General features: G+C 41.3%; 1 long non-coding RNA gene across 3 annotated transcripts in view; it reads right to left on the bottom strand.

Moving 5' to 3' along the window:
• LOC125895241 (uncharacterized) overlaps positions 1-13330 on the bottom strand; it is a 211054-nt gene that overhangs the window by 34742 nt on the left and 162982 nt on the right. The window lies entirely within an intron of this gene.

Raw genomic sequence — 13330 nt, 5'->3', positions numbered from 1 at the left:
TATGTCGAGCACAATGTTCAAATGTCAAGAAAAACAGTAGAGTAAATAAAGTATGGCTCTGAATGGCGGTGTGTATGCATATCTGATAGCTCCACGTAATAGATTGTTTTCTTGCAATACGTCTGACAGATAACAGGGCCAGTGACAGGAGGGGTCTCAGGAAGTTATAATACTGCAGGGGGTATTCCTCTCCTGTCCTCCTCTCCTTTCTTTCCTCTTCCTTTCCTCACCTCTCCTAACGTGAGACAGTGAAATCTCATCCAGCCACTCTGCCTGCCCTTATAGCCAGCAGGGAGGGACATGTCATTTCACTTGTGTGCATGTGTGTGTGTGTCCCTTACTGCCGCAACACACAATGACGAGAGCAGAGGGAGGAGGCAGGTGGGGGGTGGTGGGGGGGTGACAGGGCTCTGATCTCTCAGATAGGGAGATAGCCACCTGATTCAAATGGCTCGCTTGTTCCCTGCAGTCACTTGATCGGCGTGTGAACTGACTCCTCTCTTATTTACAATCAAATGCTGCTGCACTGACCTGCCCAACCCAACCCCGGCCAGACCTGTCTCTCTCCCTCTCCCCCTCCCTCTCTGCCCTATATTTTCCATGTCTCACCCACGCACACATACAGGTGTACTCAGAAACACCGTGATGGAAACTTCCACAGATGAGGCCAGTTATGATCACGCAATCTTTTGAAATATGAGCTCAAGTAAAGGTCAAGCTGATTTTGTTCATATTCATAAATGTGTGTTCTGCTACTCTTTATCAACACTCAATATCACATAATATTAAACATAAAGCCACTTCATCACAGCTTTAATGTTGGATTAGGTATTAGGTCTTGCCCGGTACACAGGATGCAATATATCAAGAAGCATCAAAAGCAGTGTGTTCAGTGTAAACTGAGAAAAAAGTGAGTTGTACAGTGACAATAGAAATTATATTTTTAAGAAAAGGATATCTAAGATTACCATATGAATATACTGTCTCATGAAAACAACTAGTGTAAAGCTTTTTGCGAAGAACAATTTGACTAAAAGTTACAGGTCAGCTTCAGAAAATGATGTTTGCTGGTTTCCCTGAGCGGAAAAGACCTTGTAGCTTTGTGATTTATGTGGGGTTGAAGATCAAGTCCATGTCATGCATCATTAGGGTCCGGGCAGCTAAGCTGCCAGGACACTATTGTAATCCTAGGTATTCTTCTTCTTTCTTCTTCCGAGGAAATCATACTTCCCATGGATGAAAACTCACCAGACTTTGCACAAAGGTCCGGTCTCATACCAGATATCCTCAGCTGTAAACTCAAGCCAGTAGTCCTGATGGTGGTGCTACAGCAAGCGTCTAAATTTCAAAACTTTGAAAATTCATAACAAATCAACCATACCTGCTACAACTTCACAACTATCATCAAGCTATAGGCCCAATACTGAAGAAACTTTTGTACACTTAAACCTATTAAAAACTATGAAGTTCATCACTCTGTTTTTTTTTTCAAAAACTGTAAAACTTCTTAAACCTATCTCCTCCCAAAAATTTTGCTTCAGACTGTCCTACACAAACTACCTTTCTCAGATTTTTGATTTATGAAAAATAGAGCCTACAGTGCATCAAAATGTTTGACTGTAAACGGTACTGTAAACATATACATGCAAATTCTTGCTAAATAAATATTCAGTGTTCATGAAAAAATGACAGAATTCTAGAGTCATGGTAGATGATGTGTGGCAAATTTCAGAATTTTTGACAGCATTTTGAATTTTGCTCTGAACAATCAGAGTCAATGTAAAAATGGAAATTTTAAATATCAGTTTTTCACTTATGAAGCAAATCAATCATTGTTACAAACAAATTACCAACATCTCCATGCTGTCTAGATGCAATATGTGTATTTTCAGATTTTTGTCTTAATAACTGAATTTTTTACAATGGTTTGAAATCTGCCTTTCCATGCACGGATGGCTGCTTTCCTACACAACAGTGAATGGCTTACTCAATTTGTGAAGCCACTGTTGAGTTGCTACTTGCCAGTTAGCTCAGAGCGGTAGATGACTGTCTTAGGTTCCAGAGGTTGCTCAGAATTGCCGAAAAATGCCTGGACCTGACCCATCACTGCACAGCAGCTATAATTGTTCATTTTATGATTTCTTAAAGGCTACACCTTTTTAGTAAAATGTCCTTAATTTCTGATGAGTTTTTGTGGTTGAATGATTGTGACCAACTACAGCTGTGTTTTAGGTGTTATTTGTAAGTTTACTATTTGCAATTTCATGTCAGATGTTATGCTCATGCAAAGAAGGTGTCTTGTCAGTCCATGTGAGCTGGGCACCTAAATATGTGCATGACACAATAAGTATCATAACTAACTGACTGTATATGCAGAGTAAGTTCATATCTTTCAATTTAAGATCCAAGGGTTTTTGGTGATGTTTTATTTGATTGCTATGCTTTGCTCCTATTTAACACACTGTGCTGTGACTATCTAATGCAGGAACCAATAACGCCAACCAATGAGACATCTTCTAATCTAATCTCATCTCATCTCATCTCATCTCATCTCATCTAATCCAGTTTAACCCAATCTAATCTGTGTTTTAATGGTTTATGCCTACGCTTAAGATGGTAGAAGATATTGTCAAGACTTATTCACCGGGCTACACTGATTTAAGAACAATGTTACCAGGATCTAAACCGCTGAATTTGAAGGGACAATTCAATGCAAAATCAAAAAGACATATTTTTCCTCTTACCTGCAGAGCTATTTACCAGCCTGGATTGTTTTGCGTGAGTTGCAGAGTGTTGGAGATATCAGCCGTAGAGATGTCTGCCTTTTCTCAATTACAATGGAACTAAATGGCACTCAGCTTGTGGTGCTCAAAGCGCAAAATAACAATTGAAAAACTCAACAGCAATGTCTCTTTCAAGAAATCATGATCCGGTTACTCAAGATAATCCACAGACCTTGTTGTGAACAGTTTCATGTAGGAACTATTTTCTTTCTACTGAGCTTAACCTATCAACCATATCAATGTGCAGAAGGAAGAGTGCATCTACTGCTAGCTCGCCTGAACGTTTCAGCTCAGCCAAGGAGGAGATGATGAGTAGATGCACACTTCCTTCTACACAGTGATATGGTCAGTGGGTGTAGTTTGGGAGAAAGAAAAAGTTCCTACATGAAACTGCTCACAACAAGGTCTGTGGACTATCTTGAGTAACCGGTCATGATTTCTGGAAAGAGATATTGCTGTCAAGTTTTACAAATGTAATTTTGGCACTTTGAGCACCACAAGCCGAATGTCATCTAGTTCCATTATATAAAAGAGAAGCCAGACATCTCTTCAGCGGATATCTCCAACACTTAGCAGCTCACACCAAAACAATCTAGAGTGATAAAAAGCACTACAGGTAAGAGGAAATATGTATTTTTGATTTTGGGACTGCCCCTTTCAGCAGTGAAAAAAAGGGGCAAAATTCAACAGATGACACACGTTAAAAACTTAAAACTCCTTATGATACAAATTTCAGTTTATAACTTGAGGAAAATAAGAAATGCTCATCTAAAATTCTTCCAAATGGGCCTCGGTCTGAGTCAGGGAGAAACAACTTCAGTCTGCTGCATCTGTCTGTCTGCCTGTCTGTCTGTAACTGTCCTGTCTGATTATCTCTCCCAGTTGGCCCCGAGGGGACACCCACACTGAAAGAGGCCACTCTTCCATTCAACAACAGCTTCTGTCAGAGAGTCGGGGAGAGGGAGAGGGAGACCTCAGAGTCACCAGCTCCAGAATAGCCTGATAGTGACTGATGCAATCAATCGAAATCTACACTACAGTCAACATGATCGACTGGGAACGAGGTTTTATGCTTAATAAAAGAAAACCGCTCTGCATGGGAGATGGACAATTGTAGGAAAGTGAAGACGGAGGAGTCCATGCAGCGTTCTTCCAAATTCACCGTTCATTTCTTAGCAAAAATACAGAGAAAGATTTGAGCCACACGGTGACATGAACAGCCTTTAACTGCATTTCAGAGAAGCAGCAGTTCATGGATTAAACGCACCATTATCACCTCATGTATAACATAACTGCCTGGCTCATATCAGCCACAGCAGTCTACACCAGTCAAAACAAAGTGATGTACATACATTTAGTGTCTCAATGAGCTTTACAGATGTGAGATACTGTATAATCTGTAGGATGACAAGATGTCTGATTACATTACAGCACTAATTGTGATATTATCATGACATTATCATTATCTTAAAGATTAACGGTGCCAGTAAATCGATCATGTCACAGCTTTTATGAGCCCGGATCTTAAATGGTTATTAATTAAGTGGAATTTCCTTCTTGACAACAACCCAGAGTGGGCACTGCTGCTTATATCACAGCCATTTTCAAAGCTTATGGTGTTTTATGAGTAGTTTTCTGTAGGAAAGTTCACTCATAAAACATACTTCATTTATGCAGGATTTAATCCAATGTCTGCACAGTTGTAGTTCCACTATCTCTGTGAAGAATACATCCTGAACAAAAAGTGTAACCTGGGATTCATTTAGCCAACACGTAGAATACAATCCAAGTAAACCAGCAGAGGTCCGCAGGTCAGATGAATAATTCACCACTGAAAGAGATATGACATTTCCACATGGAGGAATGTAATCTGGGGTGATGTTCTGTGTGTCAACATCATTCACTGTAACAGCCCAGTATCGGAGCACTGAAGGGTCTAAATTCATCAGCATGTCACACAAAAACATTTGGCAAATGACATTTAGAGGAGGCTTTTATCTGATTCCTGAAGAGAGGAGGAAATAAGTGCAGACTGAGGGGAAAACACAAGTGGGGAGTGTTTGTCTGAAGGATGAGCTTGGCCTATATAGCCAGAGTGTGTGTGTGTGTGTGTGTGTGTGTGTGTGTGTGCGCGTGTGTGTGTGAAGCTGAGAGCGCTGTCATGTTGATGTCACCAACAAAGCCTTTAAACAACTCCAGCATCTCTGTGACACTTTGTAATGTTAGCCTACCCTTAAAAACACATTAACACCTTGTCCTGTGGGTTAACACATATTAGCAACATCAAATAATGACGTGTGGAAATGCGATCGCCTATAAAACACTTTCAATTCCAAACACATTTTAAATAGCCTTGATTGTTTGTTTAACATATTAGCAGTATTGGCAGGTCTTAGTCTGTATGGTAAAAGCAAACGCAGCATCAACAGTGACAGTCTGCTACAAGTGTCGGGACATTTTTAAAAGCAGTTTTTAAGTTTGTAAAGTGACCTTAAATCATATAATGAAGGCAGTTGTATAAAAATATATTATTGGTAAACTCTCTTAAGGTTTGTAAGAGTGTTTATATTTTGGTGACAGTGCCTTATTCCTCAAAAAGAACAACTATTAACATGTTAAGTTTCGGAGGAGACCTCTCTTTAAACAGCTCACATTATTTTTTCTTTAATTTTTTCAAATCTAAAAATCTCTAATTTAATGAGAACTGCATATAAACATGATTTTTGAACTAATGATGTGTTTCAATTCTAAAAATATGCATCATCTCTGGTTATGTCCCAATTTTTTCATCTTTATTAAAACCTAAAGAGCTTAGGTTGTTGCAAAACGTACCACTTCAATGCTTTCCTACATATCTGGTTTTTAATAGGGTTGAAAGAAAAGAAAAAAAAAATATTTGAAAAAAAGAAAAGAAAAAAAGGATGAATTATTATTATTATTATGATTATTGTTATTATTATTATTATTATTATTACCATTATTATTATAGTTAACATACACCTCCTCACTGCTGTTTTCTTCAGTAATACAAATACAGATTTTGCATAACCCCATTTAGTGCAGTGTCATTTGGATTATGGAAATTACAATATATGAAAATTCATACAGTAGTTTTAATCTTAATTCATTAAAACACCTGATATAAAATATATATATATATATATATATATATATATATATGAGAGATTATAGATACATATGGTCAAATAAAACACACTCACTAACACATCCATACACATACACACAAACACATTCATTCTCTGCAGCATTCATTCAGAAGGCTCGCGCATGTCCCCGAGGGCTAGAAAGGCACGCGGACTGTGGACCCCCCTATTTTCCTACTGCCCCCCCCCCCCCACCACCATTTCTAAAGCTTTTATTCTGAAAAGCAACACACGCAGCACAGACGAGCAAACTGTGGCTGCCGTGTGTACATCCTGCTGTTAGTACAATATAGCACTGCTGGAATAATGAGCGCTTTTTTATTATTTAAATGTGAAAGTAGGCCACTTTATTATCTTTGCAGAATTTTAAATCAGAGTATTTGCTTCATTTGAATCTCACTCAGGCCCTCCAACATGTGACTCTACACCTCTTCATCCACTTTTTCTCTCAACCGTTTCTGGATGTGTGACATTCTAAAATAGGACAACCCCCCCTGCCGCCCCCCCCTCCCCGTTTAATGTGCGAGTGGAGTTGTTGGTCAACAGTTGGGTCGGGGGGCCAGGCAGAGGGAGGGGAGGGCCGGGAACAATGGACGGTGCTGTTGTGTGCTGGAGTCGGTGGAGGGAAAGAGAGGAGAGAGAGAGGGAGAGAGTCAGGCTGATGACAGAGTGAAAGAGGTTAGTGTCTATGCTGGGAAATGAGACCAGAGGAGGGGGGTTCCTGTGTCTGTTGGCTTGTTAATGATGATTCAGTCCCATCAGCTCAACAGCCTTCTCTATCAAGGAATCTCTGAATGCCTATAAAGCAAGCTCAGCGGTGCCATCACAAGAAGCACAACTGTAAAAATGTAATTATAAAAAAAACTTTTTAAATCACCAGTCCACTCTGTTGCACATAGAAGTAAATAAACAAACGCGCATGTGCAGAAATTAAAATAAATCGATATAAAAACAGAATACAGAATATATTCCTTTTAAAAATCAATCAGTTGTTCCATTTTTTAATACCACAGAAAAATATAACTGCCTTAAACCATTTTATCAGTCTCAAAAAATATATAAAGTTCACAAAGAGTGAACAAAAACTGATTTTTTTTCTCATTTTTTTCTCCACATTTAAAAATGAAATTATGTGAGTGCAGGCTATATTTCGTTAACAGTTCATTGTGAAACGAAAAAAAATCTTCACTCCAGAAGCCTCCGTTTAAAAAAAAAATTCACCCTGATTCAACAAGTGACGGTGCCGGAAATCAAAGCTGTGCATGCATGAGCCGAACGATCAACACAGCTGCAGCACCTCAGCCAACTGGATCACAATCTGCACCCCGTGGGTGCTGCGCGTTAGCCAGTCACTGCAGTGTTGCCGTGTGTGAATCCAGCAACGATTTTGTGTCTCCACAAGGCATCCCACCCTTCTCCCCCTCCGCACCCCCTCGCCCCTCCACCCCTCCTGGGTCTGCCAGGCTCCTTGAGCCGGCCATGGGTGGCAGTCAGCCTGGAAACCCGCTGATATTGTTCCAGACGAGCGATGTGCTGCATGGGAGCAGGGATATGGTTGTTCTGCTTCAGAGTCTGAAGACAACAACCTAGAAATGGTTAGAGGCTGTGGCTCTGGGCTGGGCCACTCTAGACAAGTGATTTAGATTGTCGTGATTACTACCACTATACCATCATTCCTCCTGCTATTGTTTTATGCGCATTTTTTAAAATAGATTTTCCTGAGAAATTATATCAAGAATAAGTCGGATTTGGTCTCTTTCTTTTTGCTTACACTGAGTGTGCAAACTATCAAACCAACCCCGCCTTTGCCCTCTCCCCCGCCTCCCCAGGCCCGAGGAGGGACATCAGTAAACACAGTTTCCAAATTTCCGGACAACAAAGGACCAGCAGACCGTGCGCTACTTTCACTTGGAGCTGCGCGATGGGCCGGTCCCATACAGTCAGTCACCTGTTGCTTCAAGCTGCCCGGATCAGCTGAAGAGCTGAAAATATCCAGAATTAAAGTTAAAACAAACAAACAAACAACATGTCTGCGTTGTGGATAATTGCCTTTATTTTTTTATTTGATTTAGAGACTTTGTTTGAACCTAAAACCCCCCCCCCCCCCCCCCCCCTTGTGCCTTTTCACACTCAATCTGTTCACATTTCCTGCTGAAAAGCCTGTGTCCTCTTCTCGCTCTCTAGTTTTTTTTTCAGTGACCATATAGTTTGTGAGTGGATGTCCTGAATTGGAGCTGCATTGTGCTCTCCCCAACACCAGCCAGCGGGCTCAGCAGCCAGCACAGCCAGCCAAGCGTTTGACGTTATTAAATAATAAAGAGATGCTGATCTGGTAGCATTGTTGTGCAGGAAAAAAGGCCAATTAGCGTGCCGTTATACTGTCATTATGGCTGTATTAACTCGAATTAGTTATAAGACAATGTGCATATTGACACTTGCATTTTGCTTTTTTCCCTATAGGGAAAATTAGTCTATACATTGAAATAATAGCCTGCGAAAATCAGCGATTCTAACAATGTAATGATCTTCCGTACAGTGGCTTAGACATACAATAAGAATTTGAAATACTTTATGGAATACAAACCAGAAAAATATGTAAACAAAAAGTTCATTAAAATAGCCTCTAAGTAGATATTTCAGACTCTAAGGTTTATTATCATCTTTCTAAATATCAGGTTGAAATTTATTATCAAAAATGATGGAAGTTGTTGTGAAGTTAAGGAGTTTATAATTCAGAAGCAGGCTACATTAAGTGGCATAAAAAAAGTAATAATATTACTTAAAATGTGTAGAATAATAGCAGCTTTTGTGCAGTGAGCTCATCTGATTTATTAGTGACCCTGTTGTTTTTTATGACAGAGCTCAGATCGATCGGTGTGAGCGCAGAGCTGCAGGCTTCCCTTGGCAGGCTACAGTACAACAGGCCTTATATTGTTGTTTGTCGGCTCCTCTCACAGAAAAATCCCCCCTCCCCTCCTCCCCTCCTCCTCTTCCTCCCCTCTCTTGCACTTTCTCCCGGCTAATCGCTTCAAGAAGCAAAATAGGCATATGTTATCAGAGGGGTGAAAACTGAGGCTTCATCAATAAACTGCTCTTAGAACTGCAGGTGTTGACACAAGTCATCTTTAAGACTTCATTAAACTAAAATATTTTTCATTTTGATCCGTAGTTGTCTGGGGTAACCAAAATTGTAAAGAAGCTTAACAAATACAAGGAACATTTGAAGGCTTTATGCTGCATCATGAATGTGAAACATTAGTGTGTCCGCCATTTTTACAATATAGCCAATCAAAGCCATGACACAGAGATAGTAATGATTGGCATTTGGTGATTGTTACTGTGTAAAAAAATCAATCCAAATAAATTATAAAAAGAAAAGAAAAGAAAAATCTAGATAAAAATGTTAAAAGTATGTAAATAACTAAAAATAGGCTAAACAGAATCAACATTTTACTGCATGGTGTCACCAGCCTATTTGGGCCCATTGTTATCTATTAATAGATCATGTTAAGAATTTTACACGGACAATTTTTAAAGTGACACCCATAATGCTCTGATGTGCAGTGAAGCAGAGGTAAAAATAAACTTTTAAAAGTCTATACAGTTTCGCACATGCATTTAATCATACTCGTACTCTGTCCAACAAGTTACAGTTACATTAAGAAGAAAGAAAAACAAAATTGTTTGTTGTTGTTGTTGTTGTTGTTGTTTGTAAAGAGTTGTTGATCCGCTGCAAACCGTGCATTCCTTTAATGATGGCGCTCTATAAAGCTGTCAGCATCAATGAGCAGAAATGATAAACGGAGCTCGAGCCGCTGGTGACGTGGTGGGGGGAGGAAGGGGGGAGGAGGAGGAGGAGGAAGGAGGAGGAAGGTGGGGGTGGAGGGGGTAGCAGAGGCCTCGAGCCTCTGAGAATGCAGGCCCAGAGCAGCGCGAGGCTGATGGCATGCTGGTCTGTGTCAGTGTGTGGTCCTATTCAATGGAAGTGAGGGTGTGTGTGTGTGTGTGAGTGAGTGAGTGAGTGTGCGTGCGTGAGTGTATGTGTGTGAGAGAGGGAGCCCTCTCTCTCTCTCACACACACACACACACACACACACACACACACACACACACACACACACACCGCCCGCTTCCCTTCCCTGCACCTGCGCTAGATCAGCAGGCTACTGGCTGCCATTCAGTCCCTCTACCCTCCACACACACACACACACACACACACACACACACACACACACACACACACACACACACACACACACACACACACCAAAGCTCTCTGCTCTGACAGTTTTGCTATTCACCCATTCTTACAGTCTGTCTCTGTGATGAAGGCAGAGATGTTGGGCAGTCTGCAGAAATATTCTGAGATGCAAAAAAAAAAAAAAGAAAAGAAAAAAAAAAGAAAACACTGGATATTTTTTTGGAGAGATTTTGTTTGTTTTTAACCTTCATTCACTTGTACCTCCTTTAGGAATCTAGATTCACTTGATGAACTTTCCTGTACTTTGACTTGCAGAGCCATCCTCATATGAGACAGAAGCCTATTCATCATTACAGAGTCAAAGTCTGGCTACTAGGTCCTCCTTTGCCTGTATAAATCCGACATGGCCTTTATTCACATAATGGAATCAATACTGAAAAATGTTAAGTTTTTCCAACCCATCATCATTAAAACAATTCATGCCAGGTTTGTGTTTGCATGTTGTAAAAACAGTCTGCCTCAGGTCTTCCTTAAAACAATGTCAATCAGTCATGGAGTAAACGCATATCCTGTGTTTTAAAATCTGAGACATTAATGCATTAATTAACTTTCTAGAAAACATACACAATTTTAATTTAGGCCAAGTTATTTCGTGATAACGGAGGTGAGCATATCGGCCTCCAGGCTAAACAGCGTCCAGTTCAAACAGGCCTACAAATTAATTATCGGTTTCCATGATGACAACTGGATTATTTGGCTACCACAGAAGATAAACTATATTAAAGTAAACTAACCAACGGAAACACACATTAGGACCACTGAACCGCTTCATTTGCGGGGTGACGTCATGCCCCCTCCTCCTTATTATCCGCAACGTGGTGAAAAGGGAAAGTAGGAAAGTGGCTCTCGTGGGATTACAGGCCACTAAGCTCGTTTTGTTTGTGTGTGTGTATGTGTGTGTGTGTGTGTGTGTGTGTGTGTGTGTGTACGTACGGGTGAGGGGGGTCATTTGACCTAATTTTAAAAATCATATAATCTCAACAACAAACACAGGACTTAGAGAGCGGCCAGTATAAACTACGGATCATCTAACTGGGCTGTGTTCTCGCATTGTGGACTAATAGCATTTTCATTTTTTAAATTCTACTAATTTATTTTTACTTTTCCACCTTTTATCAGAGGTCTGTCTTGTCTCTACCTTGTTTTAATAGGTTCACGATCCGCTCAACCAGAATCCTACAATAAAAATGACCCTGCATGCTATTACAACATTTATAATAACGCCTACCTGCCCATAATAACTGATTATTTAAAGTGCACAGAATGTAACACGTGGATGTTGTGATAAAGGCCACCAGAAAGAGCCCGACACGCGCCAGGTTATCATAGTTAACATCTGGGAGCTTTTTTTGTTTTTTAAAGCGGGGGCAAAAAAAGCAGAGGCGCGCGCTTACCACCTGTTGCAGTCCAAATATCCTCGAGCTGCGACAGCCAGACTCTGCACGCGAGCAACAGAAGGAGAGACGGATGGATGGATGAACGGACGAATGGGTACATGGGTGGATGGAGGGTGCGTGCGTGAAAGGATGGAGGGGAACACCTTGACCGGGCCTCCCAGCTCCTACCTATATCACACAGAACACACTTGTGTTGGTCCGCGTGCTAAATGAACCATTTTTAATAACAATCAGAAGCATATTAACCGCACCTTTATTTTATCAAAGTAGGATCACGGTGGATTCAATCCACGTCCACGCATTATCCCCAGGTGTAACATTTTAGACACTTGATTCCCTGTGTCACCGTCAGCGCTGCCGTGCAGCGCCTTTATTTAATGTTTGAACAGGAGCGCCACTGAGCTCCAAGCGCCTCTGAGATTAAATCACATTTTGGAAAGCGCAGGGGCTAAATGCGGGCTAATATTTTTCTACTGAGATAGCGCGATATCAGTGTTTTCAGAGTGAACATTTACCGTTGCCCTACTTTGTGACTGCTTGGCCTCTCTCACATGGGAAGGGACTATTTTATCTAAAGGCTGCAGCAAGAAAACACCAATAAAGAGTGACAGATTAAAGCATCAACTGGTTTTGATCGGCCAAAACTCGTCTACAATTAAAAGCCAACACCAAACCTGGAAAAAGGGGGCATCAGTATCAAATGATACAAGTGTGAAATCCTTTGCCTCTGGTTTTGTTTTCAGTTTTACAAGCAGCCTCGGCCTTAAACCCACCATCCTGACTGTGTCAACAGCCATCTTCACAGGCGTTACAAATAAGCCACAGCTTTTATGATACTCCTCAGAACATATAAGTTAACCATCAAATACATCATGTATTCTCTCCATTCAAAGACCTTTTCCAACACATCAAAGGTGCAGCGCTCAGCCGGGGAAAATAATCATTTCGCGGGGCCTCCGGGCCTGCAGGGGCCCGGTGTTCATGGAAAGAAAAAAAAAGAGACTTTAATGCGTCTACGCGTCCGACCTTTCAAAAACAACTTGTTTATCACCGGTGTTCTCGGCTATTACAACCAATTCAGCTGCTTGGATCAATAATTAATGGGGCAACCAACGATCCCTTGACCTCTTGAAGGTCCGGCTGAGAGGGAGGGTGAGAGGGGAGAGAGGGGGAGAGAGGAGTGGACGGATAAATACCGAGGGGCCTCTTCAAATATTCATCTGCCGGTTAATGTGAGCTGCGCTCCCCCGGGACCCAGCCTGCAAGACACAGCGGCCCTAATCTACCTCGCTGTACACACACACACACACACACACACACACACACACACACACACACACACACACACACACACACACACACACAGACAGAGACACACTCCCCGCAGATTTAAAACCGTTAGTTAAATTCAGAGCGAGCAGTTAGCTCATCATAAGGATTAATATGAAAGGAGGGGGGAGTAACCTGGCTGGCACAGAGACGCATGGGAACATTTTTGGAACCGGTTCCGTGTTTTTACGCAGGAGGAGTGTTGGTGGTGTGGAGTCACCGGAGAGCTTGAACCGTGAGAACCGGGGTTAACGGGAAACAGCAGGGCCCGTTTGATTAAACATTAAATTGAAATGGCCACACTCGAGACTTTATGTGGAGCCATTACATCGCGGGAGAAAAAGCAACCCGGCTGGTCCCGCTCGTCTGGCTCCTTTCAAGAGGGCTCACCTTCCA

This window comes from Epinephelus fuscoguttatus, linkage group LG10 (genome assembly GCF_011397635.1).
Source record: "Epinephelus fuscoguttatus linkage group LG10, E.fuscoguttatus.final_Chr_v1".
NCBI lineage: Eukaryota > Metazoa > Chordata > Actinopteri > Perciformes > Serranidae > Epinephelus > Epinephelus fuscoguttatus.
Note: the sequence above shows the minus strand (reverse complement) of the source record. Positions and strands in the feature narration are given on the sequence as shown.